Source organism: Hirundo rustica, chromosome 6 (genome assembly GCF_015227805.2).
Source record: "Hirundo rustica isolate bHirRus1 chromosome 6, bHirRus1.pri.v3, whole genome shotgun sequence".
NCBI lineage: Eukaryota > Metazoa > Chordata > Aves > Passeriformes > Hirundinidae > Hirundo > Hirundo rustica.
This window is the reverse complement of record NC_053455.1, coordinates 34764484-34790029: the sequence shown is the minus strand read 5'-3', so window position 1 is coordinate 34790029 and position 25546 is coordinate 34764484. Positions and strand designations below refer to the sequence as shown.

The window sequence follows — 25546 nt, the reverse complement described above, 5'->3', positions numbered from 1 at the left end:
CCTGCTCAAAAGTATATTTTTTAGATTTTACCTGTCATGCTCTCTTCAACAATGTGGTTGAAAAACAGAGCATGAAGACATTTTCACTGAGACCATGGCTTATGCATAGCATAGGTTCTGCTGAGCATTGTAGATTGTTTAATTTTGTATCAAAACTAATTTTTGTCAAAGAAAAGAAATAATAGACCTTATTTTATCCATATTATCATTTATATTTGAGTGATTGATATTAAGTGTAGATTTTCATGCATTGTTCTTCTTAGGTATTGTATTTCATACAGACATGAAACTGGGATTTTCATTATAATTCAATTCTCTTATGTAAGCCTCTTGTCACTGCTACATTGTTACATCCTGAACTTAAAAAATAGTAAATGAAGTAATGTTTACATTATTTTTCCCTTATATTTTTCTGTACTGTCTTAAATATTTTCTTGTCACAAGAGATTCATGTAGTGTAGATAGAGCATTTTCAGCTTTCTTCCATATTACTGCAAGGCTTCAGCTCCAGTTCTCCTGGTATTTCTCATTCAGATTAGACAAGCATCTAAGTTTATGTACAATAAGAGCTGACAGCATAGATCCTGCTATTCTTGCCAAAGGCCTAGTTGCAGAAACTCCACTATGTCAAAGAATGTCAACCCCCCACAGACCTTACCTTTCAGAATTCCTTGTAATTTTTAATTGACATTTACATCTGACATTTTCAATGTATCTTTTAATGTTGGTTCTTTATCTATCTGCTAGTAGTTAAAACCAAACCAAAGCAAAAAGAATGCCTTCCTGTAAGCTATGATATCATATATATTTTATTTAACAAGGTCAAGTTGCTGGGCTGAAACTCAAGAATGATCAGCTCCCTCTTCGTTTTTGTAGCTCGGGAGGTGCTAGTCTAATCCATTTCAAATGACAATTGAAGAGGGTAGTAGGCATATAAAGTGAATTTAACACTTAGTACTAATGAACAAAACATAGGTATATTGTTGCTACTGTAAAACATGTACAGAAGGGATGCAGAGATTTCAAGGAAATTTTAAGAATACTAATAGGGACTTTCCTCTGAGTCAGGTACTTGAACATTGAAATTGAAAATATTCATGCAAGATATGTTAAGAGCATGATATTGTGAATAAAGTAAAACGGGCAAGTATGTAATTTAGCTACATGTTGCAGCTAATGAAGCAGTTGTGCTTCTTTGCCTTCAGAAATCTCAAGTTTTTATTTGGGTTACAATGCTAAAAGCCTAATAAATTAGTTTGAGCATAATTATCCATCTACTAGAAGTTAGAATGAAGGGCTACAGTTGATCATAAATGTCACAAAGCAAAAAAAGTAGAAGCAGCATTTTGTCACAAATAATGCTGCTTTTCTTCTAATTAGTTAATTTACATTTTGCAAATGAAGGGCAAGATTCAAACAGAAGATAATCTAGTAGCATATCATAGCTTTACTGACCTATATTTGTATATGCCAAATTTAACTTAATTAGAAATGTAGATGCTGTTTGTTTTATCTGTCAAAAAGCTCATGTTAAAAAAAAAAAAATCTAGACACACTTTTTCCCCCAACATTTATCATCTAAATAATAGTCTTGCCAAGATGGCAGCCTCATAATAAACTCTTTTCAGTGGAGTGATGGGTAATGAAGCTTGCTTGTGAAGGCAGCGAAAAATGTTGTCTAGCCAAATGTGTGGATATGATGGCTAGAGAATCAGTGGACTTTCTCAGTCATCAATCTTTTTAGTAGCCTCTTACACATCTGAATATTTTGATAGATGATCTAATAATTGAGTTATCTATCTTTCTAACTATCAGAGTTGCATAAAAATTATTCTCACATGCTATTGAATATTATATATATTGAGCATCCAGTAAATTTTTCACAAAAGGTCCAAGAGGTGGAGGAATTTTGTTTGTCTTACGCAGCCTTTAATATGTTAAATGATAAGTTACGATGTATAGAACACAAAACTATATGTACTAATACAAGGGAAAAAAAAAAATAATGTCAAAAGCTGATTGCAGATAGGACTCAGTAAATAAAGCATTTAAAAGCATGGGACTGCCGAGGTTAATGCACAATCTAAGAGTAATTTGAAGTACAAAATGGGTAAATTCAGTAGTCCCTGGGCAGTTAATGGACACATTTCCACTCAGTTGCACAAATTCCTTTTGCCTGAATCTTGGCTTAGGCAAAAGAAATACAGTGCCACTACTGTGTACCACATTTCTGTTCAGCCTCTGTGAGGGCTCTGAGAGATTTTCTTTTGATAAAAAATGAGACTGAAATGTATATATTGAAACTTCATACATTTTGTTTATTTTGAGTGATTGTACAATATGGATTCCTGTTTCCAGAGCATAAGAAGCTGCTTCCCTAGAACACTAATCTTGCATTAAAGCAGGCACTGAGGGTATTTGGATAAGTTGCATTAAGTATGTCATCAGATGTGTCTTACTAAAGCTTCTGAGTGGCAGAGCAAAATGCTTGTTGGTATTGGTGTATGTTTTTATGAAACACTATGTTATATCATTCTTAACTTCAAATGCATTTCTGTTCAGGTAAAACTTACTTCAACAATAAGAAATACATTGTTGCATTAAGAATATTTTTGATTCAAATATATATTTTCTGCCTCAGTACCACCAGTTTATGTTCAGTTACATACTTTTGTAGAGACTGTCAAACGCTCCTTCTTGTAAATTCTTGAAAATCGTGTGATGGGGACTCATTTCTTAAATTATTTTCAGTTTTTTAGTACTTTCTTTGTTTCATAACTATAGCAAGGTATAAACAAGTATGTTTGATAAATAGTTCTCCAGTTAGCAAAGAGGCTTTTCTTTCTCTGTTCAGAGCTAAAGTGACTGGGGTACTTTCTTGTGCATAGCAAAAAGTTGTGCACTCATTTCAGAATTTTAATGGAAGAGTATCAGAGGGATTTTCTTTGTAGTTACTACCTGCTTAAAGGAGAATGAGAAAGATGGATTTCAAGGAGTTGCATGTTATCATCATTTGACAACACTTTGTGAAGGCATCATTGAATCTCATGGGACCTTACCACTGCATATGGATCAGCAGATTGGACAAACTTTTGGCTGTGTCACTGGCAGTGGTCGTGACTCTCATGTTCAGTAAGCAAAATTCTTTATGTTTAATAGTTCTTCCTAAACATGCAAAATTCATTGGATAGAACTTGGGTACACATAAAGCAAGACACTGAAGTAAGGTAATTTGAGTATCAAAAATGTAAAAGCTTACAATGAAGTTTGGCATTGAAGTTCACCATTTGTGTTGCAATATTGCATCTCATTTGAGTAGTCTACATTTTTGTCTTCAGTAATATTTAGATTGATTTTATGCAATTCAAGTTACATAAGGATGAGGTTACAGAAGTATAATTTAAACCTAGAACTAAGGCAGCAGGAAACAAGTTACAAAAAAAAATAAATTCTCTTTTATTACTTGTTGAATTTTAATAGAAGAAAGCTAAAATTGCTTCTGAATGTGTAAATTCATAAGCAGTTACCTGGAGTTGATCAATGTCAGTGTTATGTGGATTCTTCTGACCTTAAGTAGATTGGAGGTTATTCTAGTTAGCATTTGTAGCATTTCTCCTAGAGAACATCCCAAGCTCCTAAGCATGCACAGTGTGTTATATACACTTATGTATATATTTGTGTATATACTTTATGAATGTTTAGATCTTTATTTAGGAAAGAGGTCTTTGTTTCCCTCTCCTGATCAAAATAGTAAGCATCTGTGTTCCTTCTTTTCATTAGATTAGCATGCTCTCCTCTGTCACTAGTCTTTGATACAAACATTGGGAAATCATGTCCTTTTATTTAAATGATAAATGTGCCTTTGTCATGAATACTTACAGACATTCCAAGATTTACATCTGAATTGTCAAAGTGTAACTGAACGGCTTCTCTGTTGTGTGACGTTATTAGTGAAATAAAGAACTTCCAATTTTTTATGGATAGGCCTTAAATATTGACACTGCAAGGCTAAATTAGTTGTGATGCTGCAAAAATTTTTCCTACATCCGCTGTTTTTCTAAGATATGTTGTTTATCAACAAGAGACAATCATGAGAATCTCTGCAGACATTCCTATTCACGTGTTCCAAGCCTGTCTCTTCATGTTTCATTATTCAGGTTTGATGTCTAGTTAGCTCTTATCAAAACTAATACCATCTGAAGTACCAGGCTTCCGGTAGTCACACAACCAACATAAAATTTTCAGGCAGACTAATATTATTAAAGACAGCATCTCTTTAAACCTGGGCTTTGTTTCAGTGTCTAGATAAGTTATATCTTAGAAATTCATTTCAGTGAATGAGTCACTGCTGTTTCAATGAAATACATCTGCAATTATATTGTGCACTTTTTAAAATTTAAAAAAATAGCAAAAATGCAAGTGTTTAGATTAAAGCTTTGATACCATTCTTACTATGTTTTGATGCTACTAAAGCAGAAAGACCTACTGTATGTCTTCTTATTGTTGGAATAGTCCAGTAAGTTAAAATGTTTTATAAGACAAACACCTGGATGAAATTTTATAAACTATTTTATCATTTATTTGTAGCAAATTTTGAATGTGTCAGGCAAATAGGTAATTTAATTTCTACAGAAAGCTAGTGTTCCTTGAAATCTCTAGGTTTATTTACATGGGATAAAACTTTTTTTCCTCTATTTTTTTCTTTGCTGCTCTTTCATTTATTGTATTCTGAGTATATAGTGGTTGAATTAATTTCATGTTCTAAGTGCTGAAATGCTGAAATTGGATCTTTGGAATTTATAGTTTCAGGATACTGCTATTTATAATCTTTAAAATTCACAAAATAGTTGAGAAAGGGATTTAGTGAGGGATCCCACAAAATTATTTAAGGGCCTATGATCATGATCAGTTTATATTTGCAATATTCTGTAATGTCATATATACAATACACTGCAATAATTAGAAGTTTTTCAACTTTTTTGTGTTGTTTACTTTAGAAACTTTTACAGCAACATTCCTTGTGTAGTCAAATTTTTTATTCCAAGCTTGTTTATATTATAAAGTCATGTAAAATTGATCATAATACTTCTATCTCTTTATTTGGAAAGTGCTGTTTATTTTAAATTAATGAAAATTACACATATTTCAGTCTTTCTGTAGAAGACTACTTTTGAAAGTATATTCTCATTTACTTGTTTCAAAAGGGGAAATATCTTGGATCCCTTTCAACACAGCCCAACAAAGTGAAGTAGTATTTTCTGGTATATGAAAGATTCCTGTGAGTTTTTGAGACACTGAAGTTGTAACCAAACTTGAAGAAGACAATGATGGCAATGAGCTTCTGTCCAGAGTTAATCAGCTGCAGAATTTGTAAACTGCGTATGTGTCAAAGTTGAAAATGTTAGCACTCTGATAGAAGCTTGAAAAGGTTAGAGCTGATAAAAGCCATCAGCAGTTAAAGAAGGTGATTTATGGGAATGTAATGACACAAAATGCCTCATTTATCACTCATATACAGATAGGTTAAGGTTTCTGTGTCATACTTTAAAAACTTGACCACTTAGAATTGTCAAAATAGGTAATTAATTGCCCATCATACATTTCAGTTCAAATTTCCTTTGCTCAAATTTTGGTGATTTTACTGTTTTGCTTCTCATATGGTTCTTTTTAAAGTCATTCATATTTCATATTTATTTCATATTTGTTTCAAATGGTATGCTCAGTGCTCTGTTAGAACTTTTATTAGGTAAAGCTGATGATTTGAATGCTGTCCAAGTCTTTTGTTGATTTACAATTTCATTCAGCCTAACTGTAAGGAAAATAACTGAAGGCTTCATTTTCTTCTCTTCTATACCACTAATTCTCATCAAGCGTTTAGAGCTTTCTAATTCATTCCTTACATTTCCTCTCCAAACTGAAATAGGATATTTAAAAGTGAATGCATCAACTGGTTTCCAGTTCCAGTCACTTAAGTTACTGTTTATCTCCATGCAAATTAAATTTAGTCCAAAACTACCAGTACTGTTAAATGATCCTAAAACAAAATAAAAATGTTAAGAAAAATGCATTAATGACTTGATGTGAGGATAGCAGCAAGCAAATCCCATAGATTTCAGACTAACTGGTTTTATTTTAAGTGTCCACAATTTCATTATAGTGCTGTAAAAAAAGTAAATGCAAACATGGATAAATACTCACTAAGGTGTTATCTATAAGACAGTATATGTAAAATAAAACAACTACTCTAAAAACATTGTATTAATAGTAAAATACAGATTCAACTGCAAAAAAAAAAAAAATTGTTAATAAAGTTTCTAAAGATCTCTTTTTCTTTACCTATTTATTCTTTTTAAACTATTTCATCTTCCTATTTCCAGATCTTACACAGAAAATTCTGAACAGAATAATTTTAATTTTTAACATCAAAAAACTTACCTTTTTGTTAGCTTTCACAATTTATGGCCCCAGTTGTATAGCATTCTGTTTGTTCAGCGATGACCTTCCAGGTTCGATTTAAAAAGAAGTCAGAAGCATTTGTCATGTCTGCTCGATCTTGTCCAGAGGTACCTATTGTAATTATAAAGGACTAATAAGGTTGTTTATAATATAGCAGTCTGACAACCCTAAAAAATCTTCTGGAGAGCAACTTCCTTTTTTTTTTTTTTATTTCATCTTTCTTATGAGGAAAAAAACCTCCCTTACCTTCTTGCTCTGTGTTGCACTGTATGTTTTTAAATTAAGATGAGAAAGCATAAAAAACCTTAAGCCTTGAAAATCTTAACATAGTTAAGATAAGCTGTATAATTTTCTCATTTGTGGTGTTTTTGGAAATACTCAGTACTAATGTGTCTATAGTAGAGTTGCACCCTGTATTTAATTGGTGCATATAGAAGTGATGATGTACTTAGAAACACTGAATTCCCTTCACCATGTAAGAAAAGAAAGCCACTTTTTTCCTGTGTTGCAAAAATATGTGATATATTAACATGATGATCTCTGTTTCTTAGGAAAAAATCCAAATTAATTGTTGTAAAAATTATTAACATATGACTGTAAGTGGGTGTTATTATAGTGGTATTTTTCATTATATGTCAGGTTTTTTGCAGTTGACTTATGATCATTTTTCCCTTCCTATGCCTTTGTCTTGCTTCTTCTTTCCTTTTTCCTCCCCCATTTCAGCATCATCCTGCAATACCACTTTTTTTATAGACATCTATATAAGGTAAACAAAAACCCAATGGAATTTGAATGTTTGACAGAAATGTTTACCTCTCTTGTATGGTATGTAACAACTCTGGAGTATTGTCAGTCTACCATACATCATTTAAATACCCTTAGACAGCAAAGGCAAAATCTTGACAATTCAGTAATCTCATCATGTGATTTCAAGAAGGCTTTTTTTTTATATCTACAATTGAGACAAATTTATGTTGTGTGTATTTATGGTTGTTAAACTCAAAATTGTCTCATTTCATTAATTTTTAACATTGTGCTCTCTTAATGACTATGAAGAAATGTATTAAAATGCCTTAATTATAGGGCTAGAAGAAGAGAAAGCACAAGTCTTTTTAGCATATGATCTTTCAATTGCTCACTAAAGGATAAAGAGGGCATTCAAGCATGGTTTAGATAACTGTCAGCAATAATAAAATGCAAGGTAGTTTGTAGAGCCTTTAAAGACCTTTCAGGGAAATAGATTTAATTAAAAAACAATAAAATGGACTTTTCATTTCAAAGAAATCCAAAATGTTGTAAAATTACAGGATTCTGCTGTATTGAGTAATGTATGTTTCCAAGGATAAGGAAAAATAACTGAAAATACTCTGCAGACCACAACGCAGTGATAGCTGTATTTTGTGTATGTAAATATATGTCCTTCAGCTTTTAAAACACAGACTGTGAATAGCACATTAGAGATATTTTGTGTTTTCTGAACTGTGTGATTTTACCTGTTTGGCGTTCTTTTAGTTTTAGCTTTTAACGAGAGTGGTTTTTTAAAAAAATAGAAGGTGAACATTTAGCTTCTTAACGTAAAATTGTGTTCTCACAATTACCCTCTGAACAGTACAATTCCTATGTTGGCAGAAGCTCAGTTACCTATTTCAGAGTCTGTAGGTTCCCATTGATCATAGTTGCCTGTCTTATATACTGTGGAAATACATTTTGAAGTATATTTCTGATTTCTGTTCTTTTTTCTTCTCAAAGAATCAAAAATCACATTTTCTAGTAATGTTTTTGGCTGTGTGGTGTGTTGAAAAGTTTATTCAAGCACTTTTTCTGCGTTATCAAGTTTTTCCACTTCTGGCAAACAAAGAGTGACTTAATTGACATGTGATCAGCAGTGGTTTACAAACAACATTGACTCCTGTCTTTTTAAAGTTTTTGCACCTTTGCTATGCAAAAGCGTCGTGCTTTCCTGAGGAAATTTTTCAAAGTCTTTTTCTTTCACTCTGGTGCATACACTTTAATAGGTTTTAACCAGTTTGTTTGTTGTAGCAAAGTACCAAACGAATCTGTATGAAAGTTGTCTTTGTTTAGCAAGGTATTTTACAGCTAAATCAACTTTACCAAAGTGCATTTTCAGCAAATAGTAAAACTCTATCAGTTTTTAGTTAAAATTACTAGCCCAAGTATGTTATAAAGCTTGTTCATAATGAAAATGTGACTTCAATATTTATGGTCTTGTTATATTCTCTAGTAAATTTAGTTTGGATTGTTAATTCATATCAGTGTTCACTTTGTCATTGACTGATCGTAAAAATGGACAACATCCTTGTTCTTGGAGTTGGTGATTTTTCTGTTAAGAAAAGTAAGGATTTTTTTTCTGCTTGGTCGCATACCTTGAACTGGAGCAAAAATGAATAGCACAGCCTCTGTAAAATACACTGGGCATGTGAGAAAGCTGAAAATGTACAAATGTCTGGCACTGTTCTGTACAAAAATGCCCCTCTTTTTTCTTCATTGCTGGGTTTCCTAAGGCTTGAGGACTCGGGACCCAAGCTACAAGAGACACATGCATGGTTAGCTTTGGCATATTTTTGACAAAGATGTGCCTCACATCATCCTGTTATCAAACTCCTTTCTGTTTTCAGCTGGTTGTGTCTATTTCTTTCCACTCATCCTTCCTGCAGTGGTAGGATTCTTTAGTGTGGTCATGTTTCTGTGGAATATGCTCTGGAATCTGAATAAATATACTACATTCTCTAATCTGAAACTGGTGGACTCCTGCGGAATCATTAATTTTGATCACTTCTGTTGGGCTTGAAAATTCAAGCCCAGATTGAAAATTTAGTAGAAGCTTAGTCATCTCTGTATGAGTCATAGCAAAAAAAGTCATAAAACCCCAACAATACAAAACTTTGGTTAGCAGACATTATCATTAATAAAAAGGCAAAGGAAGCAGACTCTACATTTGACCTGTTTTTCTGTAACAACTTTTGTAAACTTTGGTCGAAACACTAAGCTCTTACTGAGTAGAACTTATTATCACACAGTACTGTTTTTTTCTTTTGTTGAAAATCACATTTCCTGTATTTAAAGACCTCTCCTTACTGCTAACACTTTATTAAAACCAGTAAACTGGTTTCTGTATCGTTTCACTACATCAAAATGCAACATTCCAGAGAGGAGTGTGCGTGATTGAAGGGCTGGAAGCTTAATCTTCTTCTAGGGGAAACTCTAGCTCCTTACATGTTTGCCCAGTGGTTAGCACATCTAGCCTCAATACAAGCTGAGGGTTTCATGATTCAAGTAGTAAAATGGCCAAGATAGAATAATGGTCTTCATTTATATTGTTATGCATAATGATTCTTAGTAACTGATTCTCAGACATGTGCCTCCAGACAATGGACAGGATAAGCTATAACAGCTGTAAATGTAGCTTTGAATCTGTTCCATTGTTGATCTCATTTGTATTCTCAAGCAAATTACTTGTTGCTTTTACATTTAAAAGTCCCTGCCTGTAAAAGCCTGATATTGCATGAAAATATTGCAAGGTTAAACTGGTTTTCTTAAAACTCAAGGTAAAAGACACTACTGATAGAGACATAAAAATATCCTCTCTTATGAAAACTTTCTGTTCTTGTAGCAAGAGTGTAAGCCTAAGCACAGACCTTCTCATAACTTTAATTTTCTTAGCAGTATTTATAGGGTGTCAAGGAAGAGAAAAAGAATCCAAAAATACTATCTGTGCTTTCACATAAAGCATTATAAAAACAACATAAAGTTCCAGATATTTTTTGGCTTGTGTTAAGGACATAAAGGGTCAGACTCTAAGAAAAACACAAATCACGTTAAACTACTACTCAAATCATTCTTGGCTGCAAAATGTCCAGGGTTTCAAGTTCAGAGAGAACGGTCTGTGTTCTTATTACTATGAAGAAGACTTCCCCATTTGTAGAAGCTCACTGTCTTTTGTGTCCTGTATTTTTGTGCTCCTTCTCTGTATAATCATCATGTGCAGTTCTGAAAATTAATACCCTTGCTTGTAGATTTTTTTAAAATTTAATCACCACGAGACCAATAAGATGTAATAGCAGTAGTCTGCTGAGCCTCTGCTCTCTCCTTGGCTTGAATGACCTGAAATTTAGCCTGGATCTGTGGAATTGGCATGGGGGGAGAATCCTCTTCATGTGTAAATTTCAGGAAAATGTCTGCACCATAAGGTGGATCTTACCTCAGCATACATGTTTGTGTCTGAATTACGTAAATGTAACTAAAATATGAAATATAAATGTAATGTAACCTTATAATAGTCCTTTTTGTGCATATCAATACTCATATTGTTCATATTTGAGCTAAAAATAGTTCAAAAGTGTGCCTTGCTGTTGAAATATTTCTTATATCTCATCTATAGTATTCTCTCCCTGGTTTTGCTATGATACATGAGTGTGCCTGAACTGAAACTGGAAAAGCTGACTTTTTTTAAGAAAGAAAAATTTGAAGATTGTCGTTAGTTGCAGAGAAGACAAACAAAAGGTGTTAACATCATGGGATGTTGTTTTACCTATGAAGAAGTATGCTGTGCTGCGTGTCTTCTATGACATGAGGGAATTTGTGTACAACATGGCTTTCAGCACCTCACAATGCTTGTTTTAGAGTCTTAGTCAGATTATATTAGAGCCCATTGAATTTTGCATAATTAAAATTGTAGTAATAGCTAAATGCTATGAAATGTGGAATGCAGAATCTTTGCTTTGCCAAATGTTGTTCTCCAGGGTTTCAAAGAAGTAGCAGGGAGAAGTGGGTGAAGCTTGAAAGTCAAGTCTGATGCTTAAAAATTTTTAAATTTTATATAAATCTGTATTTACATTTTTATAAAATATAATAGTTAAGCATAATAGATTTTTCTGTTATATTGGTCTCATGCAGCAGCAATAGTATTATGTGCAGAGTTTCGGCAGTAGTTTTTCATTTTAAAATGCAGAGTTATAGGATTGCAGTAATGTGTCGCTGTAGACTGTTTTCAGTACACCTGCAAGTTAAATGTTTCAGATACATTGGGAGAAAAGTTGTTTACTAAGTTGTTTATTGTCTAAATGCTACCAAATGTATATAACAACAAAATTGTCATTGCATTTCTGCATCATGGGGCCATCATGGGCATGTACAGTAAATACACGTCTTTTTGTACACAGAATTAATCTAACCAGCAGAGGTCTAATTCTTTTTGAAGTCAGTGGAAAAACTTGTGCTGTCCTCAGTGCAGGTAAGAATAAAGCTGCTATCAGTACTAGTTTTGATCCGTGTAATGATTTGGTCCATTCAGTTAAGTGACTAGATAATGCATAAGATGGATGATTGTACTGGAGTAAATTGTAGTAAATCCAAAGAGGGGCCTCAAAGGTGAAGAAGAGATTGGTGTATCTTTCATATGGAGAGAGTCTGGGAGACCTCTGGCTGTCCAGTGTGAAGAAAATCAGGATCAGGGAGGATCTTACTAAGGTCTATAAATATCTGAAGGGAAGCCAGGATTTTCTCAGTGGTGCCCAGTAAGGGGATAAGAGATCATGGACGCAGCTTGAGATACAGGAAAATTTACCGAAATGTTAGAAATACCATTTTTGATTGTGTGAAACTGGAACAGTCTCTTCAGAGAGGTTGTGCAGTCTCCATCCCTGGAGCTATTCAAAACCCTGAGCAACCAGCTGTAGTTCACCCTGTCTAGCAGGACTAGACAACCTCTAAAGGTCCTTTTTTACCCTTTTTGTTTCTGTGTTATTTTATTTATCATTATTTTTATCTGTATTAGTTTTGGGGTTTTTTTTGAAGTCAGAGTAATCAATATTGAAATAAGTGGGAGAAATGGAAATCTAGAGAGCTTTATTCCAGTAGACTGATGGTTTTACATTTAATGTTAGTTTAACTAGATTAAGAAAACCTTAAGTTTTAAGGATGAAAGAGAAAACTAGGCTGAAGAAAATTAGGAAGATATTTTATCTACCTATAAATGTTCTTCGAAATCTAACAGTAAGCACTAAACATCAGTACAATACCAAAAGAAAAATAATAACTTGAACAGTAGGAACATTATGAAGGAATAACATAAGGAAAGTAGTAAGAGGGAGGTATTTATAAGCCCTGTTGGTCTGGAGTTTGGGGATCAGTTCACAGAAGAGTACACAAATGCAGATTTACAAAGTTAGCCGACAGATCCTAATATGTTAAAGGTTGTAATCTTTTGAAAGAAGTTGGTTGGCTTTCCTGTTGGCCCTCCTATCAACTTTAACCTCCAACCTTCTCCGGCATGTATCACTACAAATAAAACTGCTGAGGTTTGACAAGAGGATATAAAGTCACTAGGCCATCGCACAGAAATCTCTACATGATTTTCTTTAACCTAAAGCTTAAGTGAACACTGCTTAAAGTCAGGGGTTTTAATAAGAAGTCATAAACATTCACTCATATCACTTTAGTTTTAATAATTACTGTTTTAACAGAGACGAGAGGCAATATACATAGTAAATTATGTTTGACAACTGTAATTTTGTGGGTTTGTTATTGGTTGTCTTTAACTATTATGTGAATTGCTGTTCTTCATTTTAATGTATACTTTTTCATGCAAGCTGCATATGATATCGATATAAACACGGCATTTGTGTACAGTGCTATAAACTAATTTTTAGCTCTTGATTAAGGCAAACCAGATGACAAAAATAACTTACGTGTTTTTATTTACCAATAATAATGATGATGATGATGATGATAATAATAAATATCAAGAATAATAATCTTTAGATCTGTAGTCACCTATTTTGGCTTTTCTTCCTCTGTAGAATTTTGTGAGACTTTACACAAACCCTTTTAACAACCTAGGCATTTTGCAGGTCATAACTACTAAAAGGTTTTGATAATTATTCCATTCCTGCAAGCTGCCTGTAGTGTTTTCATTTTGCCAGGGCTGCCATCCACAGTATTACTGTGTCATAGAATCACTCAGTGGGTGTTATTGATATATACCATCACTAATGGTATTAATTCTTGTGGCTTCCCTATTCTTATAAGCATGTGATCTCTGAACATAGACTGCACCTTACTTAAACTGTATTACGATCCTAAAATTTTCTTTCCAGTTCAAAACCATACCAATTCAAAGTTAAGTTTTGTGTCTAGTAATCTGTTATTTGTATGACAAATTTTATGGCGATGTATAATAATTTTCTTCATGCTGTTTGTTGCTTGTAGATTGTAATCTTTTTCACTTAGGAATTTTTTTTTTTTTAAGAGCACTTACTTTAAGGGCTGTAAAAGCAGTCTCTTCCTTCTGGAGTCCTTCCTTTCTGTGCCCAAGTTCTGTTAATTGTATGAGCCATTCATATGTTCATGTCTTTGTCAAAGTTCACTTTCCATGATTAAGAGAGTAGCATTCTTTATTTGATGAGGTACATACATCTTCCATCCTTAGTTACGCTTTCTACAGCTTTTCAGACTTCCTTCACAAACATAACTAGCAGATACTGGGCAGCACTTTTCCTAAATAGTTTGCAGTTTTCTAGACAGGTCTTGGTACATCCTATGTTTTGCCATTGCAATGATTCCACTTTGCTAAAACATTTAATTGGTTTTCATCTTTAGTTCTTTGAATATACGCTTATTCCATAAATGCTTTGCTGTTGCGGATGCACTATGCTGCGGTCTGTTATCTGGCCTTGTGTTTTTCTTGTGCACTTGGACTGTAACTAAGTAATCCATAGAAAATAGCTAAGGAAAACAAGCCTTTCATATGTCAGTTTTCATTCATTATCTATATAGGGATATGTTATATATGGGAATTCTGCTAGGCATTCAGATGTTGCAAAAGACAAATACTGATCGACACACATGTCCTGGTGGAATGCATAGCAAAGTTCATGTAGATTTCTGGTGCTGCTGTATCCAGCAGTGGATGCTGTTTATCAAACCATATAGTATGTAAATTTTGGAATTTAGATATTCCTGGAAGATTGAAGACTGATTGAATGGAGTTAAGGGGAAGCTTTTAAAAAGCTAAATATAGTTAGTTATTTCTCTCTCCCGGCAGGATTTTAGATTGCATGAGTAATATAATATCAAGAAGAGTATAATTTAACTGAAAATGCATTGTGAAAGAATTTGGTCACACCATGCCTTTCCTCCTGCAAGAATCTTCACTTATTACTTGTATTTTCCTCTGCAGTTGAGAAAAATCTGCATGATGTCAGTCTGCGTTCCTTTAGTATTCCCCTTAACATGTAATGTCCATCATCTTCAAAAAGGGAGGCAGGAGGCTGACTAGATAGCTACAGGTGACTACTGCTTGAAGAGAAAGGTAAGATGAGTTAGCAATGGAGTTAAAATATTTATGTATTAAAGCAAAAATTGTTGGTTTACTTTCCTCTTTGAGTCCACCTATATTACATTCAGAAGACTGTTGTATAGTAGACTAGCAAACCCAGACTTTAAAAAATAGCTTTCAGGTATTAAAGGTTTAGCTGGTGCTAGCAGAGATTTCTGATGCTTATCATGTAAAGAGTATCGGCTCCCACGTTGCTTATCAAAGCACATAAGTGTTGTAAGAAAGTGTTTTCTGCTTCTATAAAGTTACAGGGTAGTCACAATAGACAGAACACCAACATCTGTCATGGCACTGTGAAAGGGATTGGCAGTTGTATTAAGCTGTTACACTTCCTCCCTAGAAACTGCTGTCTGGACGCTTTCAGTGTAAGAATGTATTTGCAGTGGGAAAGTTACTATAATCTCACCATACTCAGTTATGGCTTCAGGATGATCCTCAAGTAATGTATATACAAGCAGCAGAACCGAAATAAAAGTACAAAGTTATTAATTGAGGAGTGATTAAGATACGTTGTGGATATGCATAGGAGGTGTTCAGAGAGCTTTGTAATGGGCACAATAGCAATGATTAGAAGAAGGAATGCTGATCCCTTCATGCATGAAATAGTTTATCCCACTATGGAGCCCAGGAAACTAATAAAGCTTCTGTGGACCAAAGCCATAGAGGCTTAAATTGACCAGATTAAGACATTTTCTAGAAATGCTTGCCTTTTTTGTTGTTTTTATTTTGGGGTGGGGTTTTTTTGTTGGTTTGTTTGTTTGTTTGTTTTGCATGACTTAGGAATGAAGATCAGAAGAAGCAAAGAGTAAAAAGAATAACCTCAGTTACTCATCACAGTAGATCAATAATTTTCCTTACCTTTAAAAAAATGCAATTTTTGACAGTTTAAAAATACAAAAGTAGTTACATTGAGGCTTTTTTTAGTTTTTACAATAAATTTTAGTGATCCGTGATTGTTTGTGATTCAAGAAATGTGGGCATAATTTGGAGTGGTACTGATTAGAAACCTGGAAATAGGTAAGCGGAACATAAAGGCAGCTATTGCATATATGTCTTGATAAGGCCTGTAAATGTTACTACATGAAACACACATGAGGATTACAAATTTTCTTATTTTTTAAAATGTTTATCCCATTTCCATCTACTCTTTTCAAGAAATTATGTTCTGTATTTCCCCATCAGAAAAACTTTTAACAAAAGTAAATGCCGTAAATATACCTTGGAATACCTGACAATTTATAAACACCTCTCACATTTCTTTTATGTATGCTATGTATTTTTTATTTCAAACCATAGTTCTAAACATTGACTCTGTAAGTCTTACTATATGTTGTTTGTATGAGAATGAAAAAAAAATTATATGCTGTATAATTTAAAACTTCACCATTTAGTTGCTGATATTTTCCACTGGATGTGAATACCAAGTTGAATGTTCAAAGGAGATAGCCTTTGTTTTAAACTATCAATATATAATCCCTAAATATTAGTGCCGCATAATTGCTTTATCCGATTAGAACATAAAATCCAATGACAAACTGAAAACTTTGAAGAGTGGGAACTAAAGATTTGAATTGCTGTTTCATGTCCTAAAATTAGTAAAGGAAAGGAATTCTTCAGTGTTCATGAAGAAGTTTGAGAAGAAATTGAAACGAGAATCAACTTTACTGTTTCCCTGTGTTGTATTATGATTATAAGGAAATCTCTATCTGCTGAAACTTAATGTGATCCAGTATTCATTATGCAAATTCTCATAAGATTTAACTCATAGTCATTTTGTGAGATAAGTTGATGTCATATCCGCCATTCTTATGGGAGAAAAATTCAGGCAATAATCCTTCTGCCTTTTGCAGGTATACCCATCTTTTTACCTAGGACAAAATCACACCATACAAAGATCAAATTTCAGGCTTTCAATGTAATTGTTTCCAAGTACAAACATGTTATACATTATAGCAATTAATAACTCTACTAACTTATATGTTAAAAGCAGGAAAGCATTGTTTTAGTTTAAAATCTTTTCTTCAAATAAGGACAACATATTAGCATTTACCATCAAAGATGTAAATTCTTATTGTCTCCTCAATTCAAAAGCAAAAAGCCACTTGCAGCCTCTGGGCCATGGGATAAAATCACAGAAATGGGGGGATAAAAATGCAAAATTGTCCTCACTCATGAGGACACATGATGAGTTTTCACATCTCACACTTTTTCTCCCCAGTGGTTAATGGCAGAAGGAGTAGTCTAACTGAGGTTTAAGTGCTCTTTTTGAGGCTAAGAGATCACACCTTCAAATACTGTCTTACTCCTAAGTAATGGAGTTTCTTAAAAGGCATATTTGTAGAGAAGGAAATAGAAATAATTATGAAGAAAGCCTTTATAATAGAAATAATTATGAAGAAAGCCTTTATAATGTGATTTTTTACAATTCTATTTTGTGCTGGTATCTAGCGATGACTTTTGGAATACAGCACCTCTAAGGTAGTTTTACATGATATCAAATAAAACTATGGAACTCACTGTGATTGTGTTATTGATTCTCAAGGTTTTCAAAAAACAAGAAGAGTAGCTAAATATTACATTATAGCTATTAATGATAACAAAAAAAGTCTTCAATGTTACATGAGGTGAAATATAAATACTTACAAGATGTGAAAGACTTTTCAAAGAAATCTTTACTTGTCTTGCATAAAAGAGATGTGGACAAGATATAGTGAAGATGCTATTTCAGGATTTCTGTATCATTATGTTTTCGTTCCTTCAAAGCAGACTAGTTACTATCCAGAATGAATGACACAATTTGGTATTTTATGGTATTTTATTTTTGGTATTTTATGTCGTTATTCTCCATAATTTGATTATATAATTTTTATTATGTATGTGTTTTGAAAATATGTCATTCCTCTAAGCAGTATGGATTAAGAGTAAATTCTCAACCTGGTTTTTATATTTCATGTTTGGAGATGTTTTGTTTGTGTAGGAAGTGGCTTATCCCTCTTCTATTACACATCATCTTTTTTAGTGTTTACTATGTGTATTGAAACTACACATAGAAGTCCTAGTAAAATATGCTAGAAATTGCTGTAGAACAGAGCAAGAGATACTTTGTTGTACAGAGTTTAATGTTCAAGTATAATATACAAGTTGACAAATGTTTACAGTGCAGTGCAAAGACGCAGTAAGATAATATTGGTCAGCAAAATATTCACTGATCTGAGTACATCAGAAGCCTGCTAAATTTTTCATGTTTTGACAGCTGAGATATTTAGAGGAAAATAACAGATTGCTTTTGTTAATGCTTTTTGAGAATTATTTCTAACCTTGAGAGGCAATTGGGGATAAAGAATAAAGGTGGTTTGCCAATTCAGTGTGGAATTTGACAGCTTGCTAGTGAATGGAGAGAGATGATGGAAACGTGAATGGCATATAGGTCTTCCTCTGTAACCGTTTTCCACTTTCCAGATACAAAGAAAGAAATTACATACTTAAATAGTCACATGATTGTTTTGCAGAGTTGTTTTGGATGGAGATAAACAGAGCAGACTGCACTGAATCAAGTTCATGAAGAGGTTCTTTGCTTATATATATAGAGGAAATTAACACTTTTCAGGGATCTCATCTGTGTAGATAAAATGAGAAAGCAGTAAATAATATAATGATACCCTGAAGAAAGAATTAGCCAGATTTAAACATTTCAGATGAGAGAACTCCAGATGAAGACTGATGAGAGGGCTATAGGTGTTTTTAATAGATGAAAATGATCGTGTTGACTGTAATGACAAAGAAGGGTGAGAAGAATAAAGATCCACTTAGCTATGTTGGTCATTACCTAGTTATGAAATGCATAGAATAAGTTGTCAGATCCTGGCATTAGTTTGAACTTTTGTGAGACATATCAAGGAGAGGTGGATCTTATCTGTCATCCCATATGTAACTAGCTTGTGCACTATGAAAAGGGAAGGGTCAAGTGTGGCTTTGAGAGGTCTATTACAATTCTCAAAATATCCTTTACCAGCAATGAAATTTCCACCACTGTTGGTTTGATAATGTACAGCACATGCTCATAATGAGTTAACTCCCAGAGAATCTGGGACCCATATTCTAAGTGGAGTGCATCAGTAGAGAGACACCTCTTCAAGCCCTCTTGCGATTTTCTCAAGTTCTTATTTCAAGATTCTACCTAAATGCAATGCCTATCTGCATGTCACAAGACCTGTAGAAATGCACTGAAGGAGTAAGGTAGGTGTACTCACTGAAGTTGTACTTAAGCTAGAGTTTCTAAATAAGATTCTCCCGTGGAAGATTTAAAGAGGCTAAGCTCAAAGTCCTTGGCAACTTCCGTGAACAGCTGTAGGTGAGTTCTGGAAAATAATCTATAAGAAATGCAATTGCAGTTCTAAAACAAAACCCAAATACCCAGCAGCAGGAAACCCATTTTCAGACTGAAGCCCTTCAGAAGCCCTGGGCCTGTGAAACCTAGACTAAAGCAGTACATCGTCCAGAGGAGGTTTGCATGCCCTTCTACTTGCAATACAAGTGATACTAACTTTTTTTTAATTGAAGTCATAGAAATTTGGTGGTGGAAAACTCAGACAAAAATAATTAAACTGTGTACCTTTGTTAATGAAATAATTTAATGTTCTGGTTGTTTCTTATTTTGGAGCAGCTCTTTCTTCTGTGGCATATCCAAACTTTAGCTGTGATAATCTCCTGAACTGCAACCTGCTGGTTAAATTTATGATTCTGAAGGTTGTGTTGGGCATGGAAGATGCAAGGATGGCATGAGAAATATTCTACCAAAACCATACTGACTGTAGCCAGATTTGTAAGGTAATCATCTTCTCACTATTAGAGGCCTGGCCTGCAGATAACAAGTTTTTGTGTCTACCATCTTACATTATAAATAACAGGTTTTGTTCTTTTCCCCATCCTGACAGTGCTAGTATTAGAACACTATATTATGTGTTTGATGGGAAAAAACTAGTGCTGCCTTTTGACAGGGTTCTAAGGATTTTGGTTTTATTCAAATGTTTTTGATCTAAATTACAATACTGTTTAACTGTTATGCCTGGAGATAGAGTGAGAAACACTCTGCGATGTTTCAGAATTGAAACAGAAAATAGCTAAGGAAGCACTTTGAGATTTAATGATGTAAACCTGATTTCAGAAACTCAAGAAACCTTAAGAAAAAATTTAGGGAAGGCAGTAAAGGCAGTACAAGGAGCTTTACATTATGTAACAGCTGTTACTTGATCTACTTTATTTTCTGCATTCATAACATAGACTGCTCAAAGCTTAGGCCTTACGGTGTTTATGAAGCTTCTTTTCTGCATATGGAAACAATTCTTCTGGTACCACACTCCTCTGGATTCTGATCCTTTCCAGATCAGTAGTTAGTATATGATGTTACAGGACCATGCAAATTCCATTGACTTCATCAAAATCTGTATGAAGTATATCTGTATATCAGGCGTAGTCTCAAAGAGAGTTAGTAATGGGTTTTCATTGTTGCCTTAGCAAAGGATGTGTGGTGCTTTTGTCTTACTGAGACACTCGTATTCATGTGGTTTCTCAGTTCTCTTTGGGCTTTGGTAGAATTTTTAAACTCAACCCGACACACACATCTTGATAATACCAACTCTGAAAGTTTACTAGTTTTACCAAGAAGCCCTATTTAACTTGTTTCTCCAGTAAAGATATTTAAAATATTTTTAAAACTTTGAAGTACATGTGAGCTCTGTTGTGTAGACTAAGCTTTTAAATAGGTGTATATCCTTCATGTACTTTAGAGCATCAGTTCTTGTCTTTCTAAATACATACAGTGAGAGAGAAAATTGCCACTTTTTAAGAGGGAAAAAATGCCTTCTAATTTTATGATCAGCTTCAGCTAGACGTGACATTCTGAAAAGCTCATGCTTTGAATAAAATGGAAGAAAAAAATCTTGCAAAAATGCATACAGAATCTTAAATTAGAACTTAAAATATATAAAATTATTTTGTGTAAATAAAGAAAATTAAATTGGGACAAATCTGGGGAAAGATGAGAAGAAGGAGGTACAAAAGTAAAATTTTGGGATAGTGAGTATATAAACTCCTGTTTCTGTTGTTAACAGGAATTTAAGCCATTCCTATTACAAAACTCAGTGAGTATGTGTGTATTGTGAAAACAGAACCAGTCTCTTTAAATTCAATGTAATTGACTCCTTTGATCTGTATATACTGCAATATGGCTATTTTATGTGTGTTAGTCTCTACAGAAGAGGAAAAATTGAGATCTTTTTTCAGCAGTTACCTCTCTCTTCATGCTTTGAGGTGATACTTTCCAAAGCCCAAATTTAAGAACCCTTTATTTAAAGTTTAGCAACAATACTGCTATTAGTAGTAGTACTTAATTTGATTATGGGAGGAAGAAGAAACACAGTTTCCGCATGAAAAATAACTTTTTTTCTCCACTTCCAAAATAAAATATTAACACAGTAAAGCACACGTGATTGTTACTTGCGCAGCAGCCTGTGCAGGGTGCCTGAGCTAGAACAAGTAGTATGGAAAATGATACTTTTTATAGCATTCTCTAGATGAAATAATTACTTTTCTAGAGACAGTGAGTACCTAGCCACTAATTGCATCTGGCTCGAATTTTACTTCCTTGTGTCAGTGGTTCCTAGTGGAATCTTTACTCCTTTGTGACATCTACTTTGCAGGGCTTAGTTTCAGAGGTAGATAATTTTGTTCTTTAGGGATGACTAGGAGTCTCGTAATTGAAAACTTCACGAGAAACCTTTTAACACAAAATTTTAAAAGTATCATTGATGCTAATATTGTATTTGCGTACTCTGGGATTGGCTGTTGTTGTCAAAGCTTTGTATTAAATTTAACCTGATGATCTTGTGTTTCAGACTAAAACTCTAAATTTTGTTTTAAAAGTTTTACTAGAACTATTTCATTGAAGTTGCACTGTGTTTCAAACCAGCTGACCAAAGTATGGTTTCATAAATCCAAATATTGGTGACGTTGATGCTGAAGGAGTCATTGAAACCTGAGGGAAAGTTACTCTGCAAACTACAAACACTCAAGCATGAGGTGCCCATGCATTGCTTTGTTGTGTTTGTCCTTTGCAAAAAAATGGATGTTTCATACAAAAAATTGCATCATCAAATTTTACATTTGAAATATCATTAATTTAGTGAATCATATGGGTAACTTAAGGGTTACTATGGTTAACATTGTCATTGTATTTTTCAGTTACTTTAAATAAGAACTATGTAATAAAGAGGTGACTAATCATCAAAGTGCTGTATGCAAAGTAGGTAATGTTATGACCATTTGTGGACCCTATTCAGCACACAATGATTGGTTTAAGTGCCTAACTTAGGTGCCTGCCTTGCTTTCCTATGATTTTTGTACTTAAGACATTTATATACATATAGTGGAATTTCTGAATGAATATTTCAGAAGTTTTAATAGATGTAATGTTATTAATTGTCTTTGAAACCTATATATTATATTAAATTACCTAGTGGATCTAGCACTTGGGGATGCATGTTGTGCTGGCTTGAAGGCAAAACCAGCGAGAGACTCCAAGTCAGAAAAAACAATTTAATAGGAGAGGAAAAAAAAGTAAAATAAAATAAAACACATGCAATGGTACAAAAGATCACTGACAGAGTCAGAATACAACCTGAAACCGTGGTGGTGGCAGTCCAGATGAAGTGGTCTTGTTGAAGCAGTGTTCTTGCAGAAAGGTCTGGTAGCTCTTGTCCTCTGGGAATCCAGTGGGTAAGGCTGCCTGTGCTGTCCCAAATCCCAGATTATATCCAGGTGGGAATGCTTGGCTCCTCCCCCTGGGCGGAGCATCTCACAATGGACTGATATCATTTTATCAGTTTTGCAATGGGTCCTTGATTGCCTATTAAACAGAGATAGCTCCTGGGGAGAGTTATCTATGAGTCATGCAGGACGGTATTGATGGGCCATTAACAGAAGATAGTCTGGAGGGAGGGGGCACGGGAAACAGTGGTGCACAACAACATTTCATGTAGATGGTGATAGAATACATACTTTGGGCACATTTTACATTGTAACCTAGGACATAATCTACCCCTTATTCTATGACCATCTACATTATACCTAAATTAATACATTCTTACAGCTAGATAGATAAATATACACATATACAGAATGAAACCCTACACTCAGTTCTCACTTAAAATTAGGTCTCCCTGTGGTACACAACGGGTTTCTCCATCTTTCTGCATTACCCACCAAGTGGAACCAGGTCCTTGAGCAAAAACAATCCCACGGATGGGTCTGCCTTTGCTTGATGTGGGATTAATCCAAACAGTTTTTCCTAAGATGCCTTTCATGTGTACCACAGGGACTTTATCTCCATCCACTGTGTGCAAGGGTTCAGACTGGGCAGGACCAGCTCGATTGATTGACCCTCGAGTGTTGACCATCCAGGTGGCCTTTGCTAAGTTCAGTTCCCAGTTTTTGAAAGTCCCTCCACCGAGCGCCTTCAGGGTAGTCTTAAGTAACCCATTGCACCGTTCAACTTTCCCGGCAGCTGGTGCATGATAAGGGATGTGATATATCCATTCAATGCCATGTTCTCTAGCCCAGGTGTTTATAAGGCTGTTCTTGAAATGGGTCCCATTGTCTGACTCGATTCTCTCAGGAGTGCCATGTCTCCACAAGACCTGCTTTTCAAGGCCTAAGATAGTATTCCGAGCAGTAGCATGAGGTACAGGGTAGGTCTCCAACCATCCAGTGGTGGCTTCCACCATAGTTAGCACATAGCGCTTTCCTTGGCGGGTTTGGGGAAGGGTGATGTAGTCAATCTGCCAGGCCTCCCCATACCTGTACTTCAACCATCGTCCACCGTACCACAGAGGCTTTACCCGCTTGGCCTGTTTGATTGCAGCGCAGGTCTCACAGTTGTGGATGACCTGTGAGATGTTGTCCATAGTAAGGTCCACCCCTCGGTCACGGGCCCATCGGTATGTTGCATCTCTCCCCTGATGACCAGATGCATCATGGGCCCAACGGGCTAGGAATACTTCTCCCTTGTGTTGCCAGTCTAGATCCACCTGTGATACTTTCACCTTGGCGGCTTTGTCCACCTGCTCGTTGTTGTGATGCTCTTCATTAGCCTGACTCTTGGACACATGTGCGTCCACGTGTCGAACCTTAACGGTCAGCTTCTCTACTCGGGCGGCGATGTCTTGCCAAATCTCAGCAGCCCAGATGGGTTTCCCTCTGCGCTGCCAATTGGCCTTTTTCCAGCGGTTCAGCCATCCCCACAGAGCATTAGCTACCATCCACGAGTCGGTGTAGAGATAGAGTCTTGGCCACTTCTCTCGTTCGGCAATATCTAAAGCTAGCTGGATGGCTTTAAGTTCTGCAACCTGACTTGATCCACCTTGTCCTTCAGTAGCTTGTGCAACTCGTCGTGTGGGGCTCCATACTGCAGCCTTCCATTTCCGGTTAGCGCCTACAATTCGACAGGAACCGTCAGTGAAAAGGGCATATTGTCTTTCAGTCTCCGGTAGCTCGTTATACGGTGGGGCTTCCTCGGCACGTGTCACTTGTTCTTCCTCTTCTTCAAAAGATAATCCAAAAGTCTCACCTTCAGGCCAGTTAGTTATAATTTCTAGAATCCCAGGGCGATTCGGGTTTCCAATACGGGCGCGCTGTGTGATGAGGGCAATCCATTTGCTCCATGTGGTGTCAGTGGCATGATGCGTGGAAGGAACCTTTCCCTTGAACATCCATCCCAGCACTGGTAGTCGAGGTGCCAAAAGCAGCTGCGTTTCAGTGCCAATTACTTCTGAGGCAGCTTGAAGTCCTTCATAGGCGGCTAAGATTTCCTTCTCTGTGGGAGTGTAGTTGGCTTCAGATCCTCTGTAGCTTCGGCTCCAGAATCCCAGTGGTCGGCCCCGAGTCTCCCCAGGCACCTTCTGCCAAAGACTCCAAGACAGGCCATTGTTCCCGGCTGCTGAGTAGAGCACGTTCTTCACCTCTGGTCCCGTCCTCACTGGGCCAAGGGCTACCGCATGAGCGATCTCCTGCTTGATCTGGGCAAAGGCTTGTTGTTGTTCAGGGCCCCAGTGGAAATCGTTCTTCTTGCGGGTGACCAGGTAGAGAGGGCTCACAATCTGGCTGTACTCAGGAATGTGCATCCTCCAGAAACCTATGGCGCCTAGGAAAGCTTGTGTCTCCTTCTTGCTGGTCGGTGGGGACATGGCGATGATCTTATTGATGACCTCAGTGGGAATCTGCCGCCGTCCATCTTGCCACTTTACTCCCAGGAACTGGATTTCTTGGGCCGGTCCCTTCACTTTACTTCGCTTAATGGCAAAACCAGCTTTCAGCAGAATCTGGATGATCTTTTCTCCTTTCTCAAAGACTTCCCCTGCTGTGTTCCCCCATACAATGATGTCATCAATGTACTGTAAATGTTCAGGAGCCTCACCTTTTTCCAGTGCAGTCTGGATCAGTCCATGGCAGATGGTGGGGCTGTGTTTCCACCCCTGGGGCAGTCGTTTCCAGGTGTACTGTACGCCCTTCCAGGTGAAGGCAAACTGGGCCCTGCACTCTGCTGCCAAAGGAATGGAGAAGAAGGCATTGGCAATATCAATGGTCGCATACCACTTTGCTGCCTTGGACTCTAGCTCGTACTGAAGCTCCAACATGTCTGGCACAGCAGCACTTAGTGGTGGGGTGACTTCATTCAGAGCA

The 25546-nt window shown here is 35.6% G+C and overlaps 1 protein-coding gene across 3 annotated transcripts in view; it reads left to right on the top strand.

The window, feature by feature from the left end:
- The window catches only part of CDIN1 (CDAN1 interacting nuclease 1), a 131870-nt gene that overhangs the window by 68501 nt on the left and 37823 nt on the right, over positions 1 to 25546 (top strand). The window lies entirely within an intron of this gene.